Raw genomic sequence first — 9165 nt, 5'->3', positions numbered from 1 at the left:
CTGGTCCTTGTCAGGAAGCCACACAGACTTCTCCTTAGCACCTGCCCGAGCGTCCGGGTGACCCTGCAGCTGGCCCTCCCAGGGAGGGACCCAAGGCGATGCAGGTGTGGTGGCCACTCCCCGTCACTTCAAATACACTCTGCCCTTTAGAAGGGATTCACCAGGTCCAGCCACCCGATGGGGTGGCAATTAGCTAGTTTCCTTCTTTGGAAAAAAAATCATGCCAAAGAATTAAGGAAATCTTTTAAAGCCCCAGCATCAGATAATGAAAGGCATTATGTTCATTTGAAATGGTGTTGCAGAAACACACCTGATAAAAAGAATCTGTTAGGACATTGCAAAATGTCCGGTACACCACTATGTGCCTGAGTTAGTAGCCACCGGCTTGGAATCCTCCTGACCCCGTCGCTAACACACTCTACACACAACGTAAGACGCCCTCCAAGGGGAATAATTCAGGAATAGGATTCTAGAAGATACGATCACCGATTTCCTCTGAGCGTGTGTGATTCTGCGTGTTGTTACTTGGCGTTTTGCTGGTTTGCATTTTCTGATTTTTCGGTGAGTTTGTACGAGAAGTCGAGAGACACCGCAATAAATAGCACAGGCGCGGGAGTTCGGGGTCCCGACCTGACGTCCAGCTCCCCACACACTCACTGTGTGGCCTTGGAAAAGCTAATGGCCCTCTCTGTGCCTCGGTCCCCTCACCCGTAAAGTGGGAGTGACCATAGTCCAGTCTTGAAAGCCACTGAAGCCTGTGACTCCACTGGTAGCAGTCGCTGTCTGAGATCAGGGCTTCCAGATGCCCCTGGGACGGCCCGGCCTTCAGGGGAGTCCCGCCCCACACCCTCTGCTCTTTTCTGGATTTCTGTAAATCAGTCCCTTTCTCCCGCTAGTGCTACCCACGTGTACTAGGGGTCGAGTGACTTTGGTGGCCCCTTCCTGCTACATTCACAGAAAGAGAAGGAAACCACCAAGGACACAAAGTGGACACCAGTGTACTGTGGCAGCAGGTGAAGCAGCTCTCTGCGAGGCTCCTGATTCGCAAGAGGCTGCGTACGAGCTAGGAAACAGCTCTACACCCGAGAGACGCAGGCGGATAAATCCGTGCACAGTACGCCAATTGTACGTGACGTGTGTTTTAAACTTGCACCATTGCCTGTGACCTGAAACACGTTCTGAAAGGACTTCTTTATTTTCAAGGGAATGAGCATAAAGAATACGACAGTGAGACTGACTGTGGGCCTTCCTGATTATTCTGAGTTTTACTGAACTCTCCCCTTCACATAAATTTTGTGGAAAACCATTTGAGTCAAGGAAATGTTGAGTAAAGAAACCAACAAGCCGGGAGGCTGAGCACGGCCTGGGTCCAGTCACGACATGCTTGGTAATCCTCACCGAACAGACTTGAACTGAAAACGGCAGCGCCACACGGTGCGGCTGTGGGACTGCACCACGTTAGAGCGGGGAACCCCTGGAGATGGTCGGGTCCAGCCCACTTAATTTTGTGGATGAACGATCCAGTAAAGTACGGTTTCAGTTGATCAGAAAATGCCCTTAACTGAGCAGAGCTGCCAGCAAGTATTCTCCAAGCTTAGCCCAGTGGAGGGGAGTATAACTCTCTGCCCCCAAGCAAAGATGTCCCTTGTGTCTTGGATGTTAGGTGGGACATGCATCCAGAAGCCCCTCCCACTAGTCCTGTCCCAGGTAAGACGACCTAAGGGGAACCAGGAGGTGCTGCCAGGGGTGGGACCTGGGGGCGGCCAAGGGTCCAGAGCACAACGTGTCTTCCTGAGGAACACTTGTGCGGTGTCACTGAGATGCAAGCAAAAAGGAAAATGAGAGAGAGAGAGAGAGAGAGAGAGAAAGGGGGGGAGGAGGAAGAGGAGGAGAAGGAGGATGGGGGATGGGAAGGAGGAAGAGAAAGAGGAGGGGAAGGGGGAAGAAGAGGAAGAGTGAGAGAAGGAGGAGGGAGAGGAGAGGTGGGAGGAGGAAGAGCGGGAAGAAATCTGACAAAATGGAAGTGAAGTCAGAATTTTAAGAACGTGCACAAGCTGGCCCTTCCTGTATTTGTAAGTAATACTCGCCAGCCTGGAGTTTTAGAAGCCGTTCCCAGCTTTGCACAGTGGCAGTATCGTAGCCAATGAGGTTTATCCGAGGCACGATTATTGCTAATTAGAAGCCATTCCCCTTCCCCTTCCCCTTCCCTCCTGGTTTCCTGGGACATCGGAGATCACCCTCTAGAAGCAAACACTCGGAATGGGCCCTTCACTGGTGAGTCATCCTAAAGACACGGCCCAGACCCTGCCCCCTGTGATTTGCAGTGTGGCCTAAGACCGAAGGCACCAGGAGGAAGGCTCGTGGGTTCCTGAGGTCAGGTAAGTCACGGTGGCAAGGCTGGCTGCCATCACGGAGAGTAGGCACAGTTTCCGGTAGAAGGCATGTCTCCACTGGAGCCCTGAAGGGCCACCTGAGGCCACTTACCATGGAACCAATAACCCCACCGCCATCTTGCTCAGATTCTGCGTCCCCCACACCACCTTCTGACTGTCATGAGCATGTCCTGCACCCCCAGCCCCGCAGGACCTGACGTCTTGTCCTATGGCGAGAAGCCAAGCACCCACCTCAAACCCTAGGAGCTGGGTTGATGGATCTGCCCTCAGATGAAGCAGGCGTCTGACCTGCGTGGAGAGATGAGAGCCCCAAGGGTGGGCTGGAGCACAGACGGTGCTCCGGGGGCCCCAGGGACTCGGCTCTGACAGCCTCACAACACAGGTGCCCCTTCATGTGTTAACGTCTCCATGGGGCTGGGATAGGAGGGAGGGAAGAGCGGACGTGCCTCTCCAGGAAGAAGCATGCAGATTGGTTTAATGAACGTTGTGACACTTCCAAAACGAAGTGTTGGAAGGGTCAGAGGGAGGAAAGGCAAAATGGTAACTTTCCCCTCAAGGGATTGCTTGAGAGCTCAGTTGACACAAGACAGAGCGGCAGGAGAGAAGCAGACATTTAGTATGAGTTGTAGGTGACGCGGAGCTCTCTAAGGACCGAATACCCAAAGAAGAGACAAAACCCCGATGCTTTTCTACAAGACTGAACAAAGAGGAAGTCTTGGAAGAGTAAAGACGGAAGGATGCTAAAGGAAAACGGGGTCATTTTAACGAGGTCTATTTGTATAAAATTCTCTCTACTTCAACTTCATTCTTGGTGACAAGGACGTCACTTTCCTTCAGGCACAGGAGGACATCGTCGATGCTGGGTGTTTTCTCCTCCTTCAAGGAGAAAGAGGGGTAGGTCAGAGCACCCTACTTAGACCTGGGGTTTTTTAAGTGCCTTCAATGAAAATAATTCTTATACCAAGGTGGCATATTTTGGCCACCCTTCGGAAGAACGTAAATAGTACTTCACACGTCTTCAGTGGCTTATGATTTTTCAAAGCACTCAAACATACATTTCCACATTTATCCTTCACAATGGGCTGTCAGATCGAGCTGGAAAGCCTCAGTCATTCTTTCCATCCTCCAGCTCCGAAAACTGAGGCTTGCTGAGGTCAGAAAGCGGGAGTAGGTTGGAACCCAGGTGTCTTGAAACTCAGTGCTGTCCCTACAATGAAGACTGAGAACATTTCTTTCCAACTACGCTGAAATGGAGCATAAAATAATGACTTCAGACGTGTCCGCTATGGCTCAGTGCATTGTACTGGCTGATGCAAATAGAGAGAAAAGAGGGAGATGGTAGGAGTCCTTAGTCCTTTGGGGCCTTTGGCACTGGAAGGCCGACGCAGATGTGCTAACACTCCACCAGGCTATGAGCAACGTGGTTCCCCAGGGGAGCCGCGGGCCGGTTCAAGGACGCCCTTTATCAGCGGATGAGTGAGCAAAGCGAGCGCCAGTCACCTCCACCGTCCACAGCTGCCCAAGGGCGGGGTGCTTTCTAAGGGTGACTCATATTTACAGAGGACTCTGCTCTGAACACCCCGACAGCCCTGCCTTCCTCTGGATCCCCTGACCCTCATGGAGCAAGCGCCGACCCTCCTGGGCTTTTAGAGGAAGTAGATGGGAAGAGAAAGGATGGACCAAGGGTAGAGACCGTGATCTCCAGGGAGTGAAGGGAACACACTTCCACATCAGATTTTCTCCCCACCCCCTTGACTCACGGAAGCGGAAACAGTTATTCTTTTGAAGCAACCAAAATATGTCAAACGGATTTTTGTTTGCTGTTTTCTCCTAACGGGACAGACACATAAAGCTCCCAAACCCAAGACGCCCCTTGGTGGTAAAACACGGCCTGTCAATGTGACATGTGCGCTTGCAGACGGTTTATACAGGGCTTCAGGGAGGACACCGAGCCTGTTCCCATACGTGTGGAGAGGAGGGTCTGTCGTTCATTAGAGGTGGCCCCGTCCTCGGAGCTGTCACAGGACTCCGGTCGGCTAAGTGCTAATGCGTCGTTTGAGGCTTTAGAACATTTCACAAACGTTGTCAACGGCCTCAGTGTAACTACCGATGTTCATAACGGCATTATTAAAACTGAAAAAAAATCGACCCTAATGAAAGAGGCCAATAGGCTGCATTGAAAAGGAAAATGTTGAGCAGGAGGCATGTGTTGTGGCCGACGTCACTGGCGATTCCGGGCAGGAACCGCGGCGGAGCCCATAACAGGCTGAGAATTCTGGCACTCCAGTGTTCACATCTGGACCCAAAGAGCGCGGCGTGGAGGCGACCTGCTGACGGGGAGTGGAAACCCGCGGGTGAGACGACATTTCCATTGAGTGAGAATCAACCTAACCACCCTTTACGGGAGCAGGAAAAGAACATTGCCCCGATTCAGGGGAAGGGCCACTGATGAACTTCTAAGCATTCTTTAGGTGTGGAAGCTCCAGCTAATCCATTTTTTGGAAATACCGACTGTCTCCCTCCTTGGAGTTCTGTATCCCTTGGGCTGTAAGCTTGTGTTACGGTGGCAGGTGGGTGGGAAGAAGCGAAGGAGGAGCGTGCAGAGTGACCCCCATGTCAGCACAGAGACCCCCGGGGGTGACCAGCTAGAGATGGGGAGTTAGGGATGCCTCAGCCTCTTCTGGACAATGAGAGTACCTGTATACCAAGGAGGTCACAGTATTCGGGGTGTTTAAAAAACATGGAAGGAAAATAAGGAAAAAATAAATGCTAGATCTTTTTTTTTTTTATTCTAGGAAAGCTTTACAGTGAGAGAAAAGATGCTACAATGCTCACAATACTGAAATCTCTAGATAATTTTTATCATTATCCATCAATAACTGAAGCACACACTTAATTCCTGCCTGGTTTCTGATTTCCAGGGACACAGGGGTTATCCGGTATCTACCCATGATCTCGGAGTTACATTCTAGTTGGTCATGTACAGTTTCAGCTCATCAAACCTGTGGCTGGAGTGATCAAGCGTAGCGTATTGAACTGGTTAAACGCCATTTTCCTTCTTGGGGAGGACCTTATACCTACTGGGAGTTGAGAGACGCTAAAAAGAAGTCTTCTTCAATCAAAATTATTTTGGGTGACTCAGTCGGTTAAGTACCACCTTGGCTCAGGTTATGATCTCACTGTTCACAAGTTCGAGCCCCACGTCGGGCTCTGTACGGGCAGCTCAGAGCCTGGAGCCTGCTTCTGATTCTGTGTGTGCCTCTTTTTCCGCCCCTCCCCTGCTCATGCTCTGTCTCTCTCTGTCTCTCAAAAATAAATAAATGCTTAAAAAATTGGAAAATAAACACAATTTTTAAAAAAAATTCAAAATTATTTCCCCATTTATCTGCCTCGCTGCTTCTGCTGCAGGTGCACCTGTGGTCAGTTCTTTGGTTTAGGTCGTTGGAGGAGCTTATTGTAAAAAAATTATTCATGAGGAAAGTCTCCAAGGTAAGGCATGATGAGCAATTGTAATATTTCCTATTCCAGTTAACAGGAAGAGAAGCGGCGGCTGGAATCGTGTGCCGGTCAGCAGGCTTCGAGCATCATCTCATTCAGTCTGCCCCAACTTTCATTGTAACGAAGGAGATACGGAGCAAGGAGAGGCTTTGCTCCTTTGGTCAAATAGCCGGTACTCCCCAGCACCACCTGCTGGGCTCAGAGACCCCCCCAGACAGGGCCCTCCGCTCTGTCTTCTCGGCTCCTGCCTCCCCCTTCCTGCCCCTATCTCCATCCCTATCCTTATCGCTATCATTTATCTCTCTCTCTTTACATGTTCTTTCTTCCTCCGTCCTCCCTTCCTTCCTTTTATTCAATGTATATTTTCTTCTTCCCCATTCTTCTCTTCCTCCCATCACTTGTCTTCTTGGCTTCCCTGTGCATGTCCATTTCTTCCCCACTTAAGACTGATAAAAAAAAAGTCAACAAAGCATCTTTTTCCTAACTGTGTTAGTAGAATATATATATTTTTACATGGGATTCACTTAACGTTGTTCTGTATTCCACTTACTATTGTCCACAGGCTGGTAAGGGGCTGGGCGTTAACATGCTTAGGTTCCTCCTGGTGTGTCACTAACTCCTGGTGTGTCACTAACTACTGGGGTTCAGAGAGCTCGGCTTGATTGTGCCTCATTTATTCACCTGCAAAGGCCACACCACGGTGCGGCTAATTACGGTTTAAAAGGTACTTGAAGTGCTTCAGCTGAGAGTGGCCAGGGAGGGCGGAGTCATCACGGTAATCAGAGCGGCAAAAACAGACACTTGGTCTCTGAAGGCCCCCAACTTCTGAGCTGAGTCACAGGGCAGATGCGGGGGTGAGCCTTCCGAGGCCGCTGGGGTGGCTTCCCGCGTGGCCCGGACCCTAACTGTCTGGGTTGTGAAGGAACAAGGAGCCTGGGGGTCTTTGAGGACCGAGGGGATGTCTCTTCTTTCCTGCATCCTTGCAAAGACCCGAGGGCCTCGAAGAATCTGGTGATCTCTGCGAAGACGCCGGTCAGGGCTGCGGCCCGCCTGGCACGGTGCGCAGGAGCGTGCACACCGCTCGGCGGCCTCGGCGCCTGCTCCGCGTTGGAGCCTGAGTCTGCTCCCCCCTCTCCCGCTCCCTCGTCTGCTTCTGCCTGTTTCCAGGAGGCCATCTGTGGGCCACCGCTCTCCCAGGCCTGAAGAGAAGAGGGGACGGCGCGGCTGCGGATCTCAGCAGAGATGCAAGCATCCAGAGGCCACGCTGTGGAAAGTGCAGGACACGCCATGGCCCGGAGCCCACGGCATGAAGCCACGGCCCAGAGGCCATGAGGGGTGTCCTCACTGCTGTTCTGTAGTGGCCCGGTTCTACCCCAGTGCACCCCAGTTCTACACGAAACCCAGTCTGAGCACGCGGGGCCTGCCGCTGGCTGGCTTCACCCGGGCGGGGTACGCTCCGGCTCAGTGAGCCACCAGGGGTCGGTGCAGGTTCCCGTGAGCCCCACGCATCCCTGTGCCCGCTACAAACACAGACCCCAAGGGGATAGAACCAGCCTTTCCACTCCTCAGCTGAGGATGTTTCGCATACTTGACTTAAACATGATGTTGGAAGATGTCAAGGCTTCTGGTTCAAGGGCAAGCCCGCTTTGAGGGGAGATCAAAGGCATGGAGCTTTCCAAAGGGCCGTTAAATTTAACATTCCAAGAGTCAAGAGGGCAGATTAAAATAGGACTTTGTTTACAATAACATTCTGGGCTGTTCTGCATTGCTGAGTGTTTAATCAGGCCGGGAAGCCCGCTCTACAGACGGTCCCTACGCCTTAAGCTCCTGAAAGCATCTCCTAAGCCGCAAGCTTTCTCTCCGATGGAAAGTTCTGGCTGCAGGGTCCTAGTCTCCCTCCCACAGAGGACCCAGCCTGTCTCCGACCAGTGCTCTCCCTGCTGTGGCAACAGTTGTAGGACGATACAAACATGCAGCTTCAGGAAAAGAATTCGTAAACAAGTCTACTAAGATATTCTCAAACTCCTGCAAATGGACCCACCTCGTTCAACACAAGCTACATGGAATGTTTGCTCAGTGGACAAGTCTGTCCTACGAAGCAAGTCTTCGGTTCCATGAACCCCATTAGGATTGTTTTATGACACCTTCCTTATTTCACTATTACTCTTACTAAGTTGCCATCTGCCCCCACAGAGGCCAGACACAGTGACCATGTGAGGACCCAGGGAGAGCAGAGGCCGCCGTGGCCAGGAGCCCTCGGAGGCCAGAGGGGCGTGTGTCCATCCTGCTTCCCTTCTGACGAGCCTCTGGTGAGCTCCGGAGCCCTCTCGTCCTCTCTCAACTGAATTTCTCTTGCTTCCACGTAATTTAACTAAATTAATTTCCTTCATTTAAGGAAACAAGAGTCCACAGCACTGGATAGAAATGAGAACACACGAAGGCTACCCCGTGCAAGAAGGCGTGCATCCTCTGGCGAGCCCCAAGACTGCAGCACGTCACCTGCGGCCAGAGGTGTGGACATCGGTGTCACAGGGGTGTTCCCTCCTGACCGTCCTGATGGGACAGTTGTGAGGAACACCCATTTGCGTGTGGGGAACTGACGAGGGAGCGCGTGGGTCCTCACTGGGGAGGCGAGGGTTGAACTCCGGGGATGTCTGACTTTAAGCCCGGCATGTGGGCTGCTTGTCTACGGTCCTGTTATCACTAAGGTCTGAAAACGCAGAGTCCTATCCCCTCCAAACTAGTTTGGCAGCGAACACGAACCAGGATTTGTGTCACATCCCTAATTATCTGTAGGGGTCGTTTATTCTGGATGTGGATACAGATAGAAATAGAAATACAATGTACTTAGAAAACAGAACGCTACCGCACCCCCTGCTAAAATTAGACCAAAAATGAACTCTCAACACACATACATGGTGTCAAGGGTTTTAAATAGGGGGCCGAGGACCTGAATGGAGATACTCTTAAAGTAGAAGGTTAAGAACCGCGGCAATGATGTAGCTTGTGTTACAACACACGTGCATTAAAACATCAAAATTGAGGAGAACCTTTAACTTAATGCAATTCAACTTTCTTCTCAATGGAAAGTAAATCCCTCCTGCACTTTTTGACAGCTGCTCATTCAGCTGATACAGTAGCTCTTATTGTTAGAAGACTGTTCCACTGACGTCAGTCAAGGATAGTAGGGAATCCCCCTCCTAGACATGCAAACTGAACCACAGTGAGACATCGCCTCACACTCGTCAGAGCGGCTAAAATAAAACACACAAGG

At 51.3% G+C, this 9165-nt stretch overlaps 1 pseudogene; it reads left to right on the top strand.

Annotated features, from left to right (window-relative positions):
- The first annotated feature begins 2114 nt into the window (after positions 1–2114).
- Positions 2115–2197, top strand: LOC115305777 (annotated as a pseudogene).
- The last annotated feature ends 6968 nt before the right edge of the window (positions 2198–9165 follow it).

This window comes from Suricata suricatta, chromosome 10 (genome assembly GCF_006229205.1).
Source record: "Suricata suricatta isolate VVHF042 chromosome 10, meerkat_22Aug2017_6uvM2_HiC, whole genome shotgun sequence".
In the NCBI taxonomy this organism is placed as follows: Eukaryota; Metazoa; Chordata; class Mammalia; order Carnivora; family Herpestidae; genus Suricata; species Suricata suricatta.
Note: the sequence above shows the minus strand (reverse complement) of the source record. Positions and strands in the feature narration are given on the sequence as shown.